This window comes from Brassica oleracea, chromosome C5, assembly GCF_000695525.1.
Source record: "Brassica oleracea var. oleracea cultivar TO1000 chromosome C5, BOL, whole genome shotgun sequence".
Taxonomy (NCBI): Eukaryota; Viridiplantae; Streptophyta; class Magnoliopsida; order Brassicales; family Brassicaceae; genus Brassica; species Brassica oleracea.
The window spans coordinates 19106016-19113202 of record NC_027752.1 but is presented as its reverse complement, the minus strand read 5'-3'; the positions used below and the strand labels follow the sequence as shown (position 1 = coordinate 19113202).

Genomic DNA, 7187 nt, shown 5'->3' with positions numbered 1-7187 from the left:
TGCTTCCATTCTCAAGCTATAAGGCCAAGTCCATAGCAATTACCAGCTTACAGAGTTGTAAAAGCCTGACCTTGTCCTGCAACGGTTGCTTCAGCACTCTAACAAAAACACTCATTAGGTATTTCTCAGGAAGATCTTTACAGTCTTCACTTAGAGCCTTGAAACTGCTTATGTAATCATGAACAGAACCCTCTTGAGTTATCCCGGAGTACATGTGCTTCACTGTTCTCGCCCTATGACCGCCCCGTCATAACTCCCTCGGAAGCTTCAAACGACGCTTGTACTCAGTCACTTTTGCAGTACTCTTGCCAGTTTCATAAGCTAGATCATATGTTGGATCATCCAACAAGCATTTATCCTTGTTTCTAGGGGTCTCAGTCCTGTCCAATGATCTTGTTGTCTTGCGCAGAGTTGCAGGTTGTGCAAGATCTCCCTTCATGGAGTTTCCCTTAAAACCATAGACCGTAGGGGATTGCTCGAGTTCACTTCGTTTCTTCCTCTTCACAGACGAGCCTCGTTTCTTCATTTCCACCATGTGTGTTACCCACGTCAAGTGTTCAGATCAAGTCTTCAGCATCTCCACTCTCCCTCGAAACTGAAACCCATCCTCTAGATCTTATGCCTTTTCCCTCGTTTCCTAAACCGTCCATAGCGTAAATCAGTGCAAACTGGTACCCTCTGGTAACAGCGGCGTGAGATGGGTGTCTCGGAAGGTTCAAGATCATAAGAAACAACAATTGGTAGTGAAAATCCCATTTCCTCCATCGATTTCTTCTTAGGGTTCTTCAAACCTTCGATCTGTTGAGGATCTTCTATGTGTTTTCTCACAACAGGTAGTTTCTGGTCTTCCGCCGGTTCGACGAATCTTCTGGTAGGGGTTTCTTGTTTTCTTACTAGCGAAAGCTCTAAGGCTTTTGTCCTCAACCTCTCACTACGCTCCAGCTCGAGCTCGCATTTCTCCAGAGATTGTCGCAAGCGTTCACCCATTATCCAGTTGAAGGCCGTCACTTCCTCGTCTGATTTTGTCTTCATCACTTCGCGGAAAGCTTCTCGGGGTAGTAACAAAAGTTGCTCAAGGTCAAGAGGATCCATGAGCTCTGATACCAAAATGATAAACTCAGATTATCACAAGATGAAATTGGGATTGGAAAGATGTCAATCGAAGATGACAAGGAAATAAAAGCTGATCAGATTTCTAATTATATTTTTGCACACTAAGGTTTCCGACACTTAATGAAATGCAAAACGACAACACTTTAATTAAAATACTTAGTACTACTAGTGATTCTCGCTCCACCAGAGTCTTCACTTCTTCTTTCTACATCTTAGCCACTTTGAACGGATCCCACCTTCTCTGCAACAAGACCTGTAGTTCTCGTTTTACCCTCTATCTAACTCTGCCCTGTCTCAGCAAGTATGACCATGATCTTATCATCCACTAACAATTCGAGACTCTAGACCTCCAATTTCTTCCTTAATCTGCGTAGCAACGAGATTGGCAATTGAAATATGAGAGACATGGTCTGAAGATTCACCCTCGGTTGACTATGCGGCATTTTCTTTGTCATGCTTCTCTTTCGTCTCCTTCTCCCTTTGCTTCTCTGCACACATTCGTACAATATCGGCCGCTGTGAGCCCACCTTTAAACATCTCCATCTTGAATACAAATCCTTCACTTATAAGACGAACCAATGTTTCTACTGTCGGGTCTTCATTTTCATCTGACCATGAAAGATCATCTCCAAGAACAACTCCTCATGTGGATCATAAAGAATAGATCGAACATAGACCTACGTAATAGGTGGAAAGACCGTGCGTGTGAGAGAATTGATTGGGGATATATGCATAATATAAAAAGCAATTGAGCCTAAGCCTTTTACTAGTTCTGATCTAACTATTAGGAGTTATAAAACATCTTAACCGATAATAAGGGGAGAAGCGGATAACACAATTAATATTTGTTAACAATATGTGTAACACTTACCTTGTATTCGACGTCTAAGTCTCCAGAATGCCAAGGTTTAATCACAAATTTGGCAGTTGAAATGGTTTTTCAGAGCACGCTGATTCATCTGACAAAGCTCCATCTTCACCCACTGACACCTCTGTTTCACTATAAGATTCAGCCACAACGACCGGTTTCGTTTAGGTTAACCTTTTCCTCCAAAGTAACTACAACAACATCATAACAAGTTGGATTGGATCGACATATCCTCTAAGAGCAAACAAATCCTGAGCTAGAACAATTTCACCCTTCTCAATGGGTATGCCATAAACTCATCTAGATCACAGATGAGCTCCACATGTTCGGGAATGATCTTCGGAAAGTGAGATGATGGGCGAAGTACAACTGACGTGATTGATAGACAGGCAAACTTAATCCTCGTCGCCATGTCCTTAACCTTGTGATTCTTCAGGATGTCTACACAATTTCAATGGTGCAAGACTTTAAAGACCCAAATAATTCATTTCAGTAAAGTTTCTCATTCGAGATTTATTTTCTCTTCCTATGCCTGGAATTAGGAAGTTCCCCACAGTTCAAACTAACTCAGTGAAAATCGATTAGGCTTCCAAGCAAACAAAATCCAGATTTTGTACGTCTTGTTTGTCTTCAACCTCCTCACAAGTACGAAAATTGCCAAAGGCATCGAAAAAAGGAGGATTATCATCTAGGATTAAAACCTTTGCAAAGGTTAAATTCCTCAGAAAAACAAGCTCTTCTGAATCAAGTGCTTCAAAGATGGACTCTGTCGTCTTTAATCCTATGGTACGAGTTAACCCTCTCGCCGGAGGGTTCTTTATTGGGAGAAAATATACAAGGAGGAAGATTAGGGTCTCCCATCGATGAGAAAAAGATAGAACTATGAGAGTATGATTGGTTGAGTCAGGGCGTGTATATCAGACAGTAGCAGAGCCTACTGACACCACTACGGATAGGGTCAAGATTAGAGGTGTAGGGTTAAAATCGTCACAAAATATTTTGTCCAACTCGGGTGCAGTGGCCTAATTAAGGACCCGATTATGGGACTATATTTTGGTTTAGGAAAGGACAGTTCTCTCAAATAGCATCTCTCATATGCCACGAATTTTACCAGTTTTTAGTTAAGGTATATAATTGTTTTAGAATATATTTATTATGTTTTGGAGTCTTTTTAGAGTCTTTACAAGTCTAGGTACGTTTTAAAATAATGTGGTGATTATGGAGCATTTTGGAGCTAGAGATAGAAGACACTCGTAGCTGTTCAGAAACCATCCAAAGTCAATATTTGGATGGATAGAGTGTCGATCGACAAACATCTCTTGTCGTTAATCGACAGCGACGTGCATAGACAGGCTGATTTTTTCAAGGCCGACTTAAGATCCACACAATTAGAAGACTGCCCTGGCCGACTTTCACCTAATATTATGTAATCTACCATTGTATTAGGCAACATACGCTTTATTATTTTCTATTTTTCATAGCAAACAGTTTTAGGATTTTCAGTAGATTTGGAGAGAAGATCCAAGACTCCATAAAACTTTGTATTGAAACTCCATTGATTTCTTTACCTTGTGTTGGAACTCCATTTTATTCAGGCTATTGCTATGTTCCACTTTGCTATGTCTGAATAGTTCTCTTTGTTAGATTTAAGGTTATGAAGGATTACCCAAAACTAAAAAAAACTGTAAAGGTGATAAAGATATCAATTATTAGAATTGATATTAATTCTTGTTGATATCACTCAAATTACTGTAAGGAGTGATTTATACTCTCTCAAATAAGAGGTCGAGTTGTAATACTTAGGGATCAAATTCACAGGGAGCTAGGGCACACAATAGATCTAATAGTTATATGATTAACCTAGACTAATAGTTTTAATGTAAATTGCAATGGTGAGCAAGGCAGTTGCTCGGCAGATCGATTGAGGCTTGATGGAAGGATGGTTTGCTAGACTTAGGATTTCTATTCAGGTAATCAGGATTATAATCCTACAGAAGCTTAATAAGTTGTATGCAAGATATTATACAGCTCAACGCTATTAAACAGACCACTAGGCTCTCGCTTTCTAGGTTTGTCTATTGACCTGATATAAGTGTCGACCTATGATTCTATAGGAATATCGATCGATACACTTGTTGAACCGTCGACCGATTATTCGATTAGAATATCGATCGACGCATTTGGTCAAGCTTTAATGTGCGGGTTGAATGTGCTCACTAATCTTCCTAGATCAGTTCTCGCCTTACTCGAGCAATCTTAGCTCAATTAGGATAGATTCAGGGTAAGATGCAAGTGATGTTCTTTACCTCAAACACCTAGATCAAGTTCTAGGTAGCTAAGCGAGAAACATGCTTTAATGACAATCCTAATGATGAATATCACAACTTAGCAATTCTATAGTTGGGGCTAATCCCTCATAACCTATCTAAACCCTAAACCTAACAGGTGGATTTATTCAATCATGAAGTTTGTCACAGAAATCATAGATGAATAGATATATAGAATAGATGAAAACAATGATAAAACCAAAGGAGTTCCAGGAGGACTTTGAAGTAGTTCCTTCCTTCTCTCCTAACTACGAACAATGAATAAATAAAGCATAGCCGTAAACAATGACTTAGAAAACACATAAATAGGGTTTTAGATCGTCCAAGGGTATTCTGGTAACTTGTGGTTGCTTCTGGGCTTCAGTCGGTCATAAAATATGCTCAGACCATATACTGGCATCATCGTCGGTCGACACTAAGGATGTGTTATCGATCGACGGTCCTTCATCTCCTCGACAGCTTTCTTTCACGAGGCAGACTGACCACTCTTCAGTAAAACGGGCATAACGTCTGCTACATGATGCTGATTGACCTCAAACCGGTGGCATTGGAAAGCTAACTCAAATCTCTAGCTTGTGTCAAATGATGGGATTAATCTAACATAGGTAAGGTCTCCATACATAGCTAAATATCTGACGCGTCTGTGCAGCTCTGCACTCAAAAGGCTCCAAAAGACACCAAAATCACCACTTTCCTCCAAATCGTCCATGAACCTGAAAATACTCTAAATAGACTCTATATCGTAGTAAATATATATTTAAAACCATGGCTAAAAGTGGGTAAAATCCATGGCCTATCAACTCCCCCAGACTTGCCCTTTTGCTTGTCCTCAAGCAAAACATACAGGCAGTCTCTCTGAAAGAGGTTTGAAAACAACATGAACTCACATAATTTAAAATTACTACTCTCACTTCTGCAAATATGATAGGTGGAAGTGAATCATTACTAACCTTGGATGCTTTCAATATACTACACACTAGCTTAGTCACAATACCATACAATCACACAACACTACTGATAGCGCCTGGCGTACCCCTCTGCTGACCTCATTTCTGCATAAATATAGATGTGTAGGCTACGTCTTGGGAGTATCGATCAAGGGACATGGAATCTTACTCAAGCAAGTTTCTGAACACACAAGTAGTCTTCTCTGATTCCTTTCTTCCCTCTTTTTCTCTCTTCTCTGAAACTTTATAGTTTCAATTTCAATGAATGTTGATGTTGATGCAGTCCATTTTATTCATCTTATTGACTTATCTACTTTTGTAGCTCTATTTGACAAAGTGTAGCGAATACCGAGGTCATAGGAGACACTCCTACCCCTCGTTTCCACAATGTGTGATCATTCCTTTCAGAATTAGAATAATGGGGTCACAGGAGACACTCCTGCCCCTCTGCCTCTTCCAGGAAATCATTTCAATCTTTTGTATCTTAAGATGCCGAAGAGAGAGAGAGAGAGAAGGGAACCAGAAACACACATACTTTTACCTTCCAGACTTGCAGGAGGACTCCTATCCAATGTATACCAAGCCCCAAAACAAACAAGTAGAGTAGATTAAGGTTGGAAGTCAGCTTTGGTTTCTCCAGACATTCTCAGCAGTTGTGGATGTGAGCATTACGTGATACACTGCGGTGTTCTATCAAATACATCCTGCAATTAGTAAATCTAGATGGTGCTAGAGAGTGATTAGATTAGCAATCAAATTGTATTTGATCATAATCCCCTTCTTGATTCAATAAAACTTTTTTTTTAAAACATTTGATAAGACTCACAATAAACTAGATATCAGTAAATATCACCCCGGACTTAAATTACACTGTCCCCGGTGTATATCCAGTCGGAGTTATGGTGAGAACTAATCATAAGTACACAATTTACAAGTTAGAACGATATACCTGACCGGGTTAAATGTCGATCGATGGAAAGGAGTTACCATCGGTCGCTACAAGTGATGTACTGTTAATCGATATCGGCATGCTCTCATCGGTCGATTTTATAATCGTCTACTCGGATCTCTTTTTTTCTAAATACCTAACTAAAACACAATATTAGTATAACCTCCCCCAGACTTAAACAACACTTTCCCATTGTTATACAATCTAAGATTGGTGGGAAAATAAACTATAAGTACAAAATTTAACAAGGTTTCGCAAGTATACCTATCATTGATGTGAGTATCGATCAACACAGTTAAATGGCGATCGATACTTATGATGATCTGTCGATCGATACGCTGGCCAGCCGTCGATCGATGCTGGTTCAAAACTCATGGACCTTGGATCTTTTTCTCTTTTTTCGATGAACAGTACCTCTGTTACAGTGTCGATCGACGTTTCTACTATAGTGTCGTCATCACTGTTCATCTATTTTTAATTTTTTTTTACCTGCAATAAATATCAAACGAAAATCAGTAATAATCTAAACTAAACTAGATGAAATTACCTAACAGTGGGTTGCATCCCACTCAGCGCTTTGTTATAGTCATTTAGCTTGACTTTTGGAGATCTGATTCAGTCCGGATGAAAATGAAAACTCGCTCCAAAACAAGTCTCAATGTCTACTCTCTGAAGCTTTATCATTCTTTTGTGAAAGCCTCATCCATAGACTCTTCTCCTTTGTATATCATCTCAGCAATAAGGAGTGCTCGAAGCTTTGCAAATGGCTGTGAGAAGCATCTGCTGCGCACTCTTGATTTCCTGACACCATCTGAGAAGTGAGGAATCAATGATAACAGAGAACCTCCCTTGGTCCTTTTCCTCTTCTTCCAATTCCTCCTCTTCTTTCCCCCAAACTTATCTGGTCGGGTGGTGGTTTCTCCATCAAAAAGATTTCCACACACATCAAACTCCTTCTGCTCTGATACGCGTCCAGTGTCGAT

The 7187-nt window shown here is 39.8% G+C and overlaps 1 long non-coding RNA gene across 1 annotated transcript; it reads right to left on the bottom strand.

The window, feature by feature from the left end:
- Nucleotides 1–781: 781 nt before the first annotated feature.
- On the bottom strand, nucleotides 782–2886 carry LOC106296066. Its single transcript, XR_001261143.1, has 2 exons — nucleotides 1985–2886; nucleotides 782–1790 (listed from the first exon to the last, which is right to left on the bottom strand). It is a non-coding gene; the product is annotated as an uncharacterized LOC106296066 (long non-coding RNA).
- Between the last annotated feature and the right edge of the window lie 4301 nt (nucleotides 2887–7187).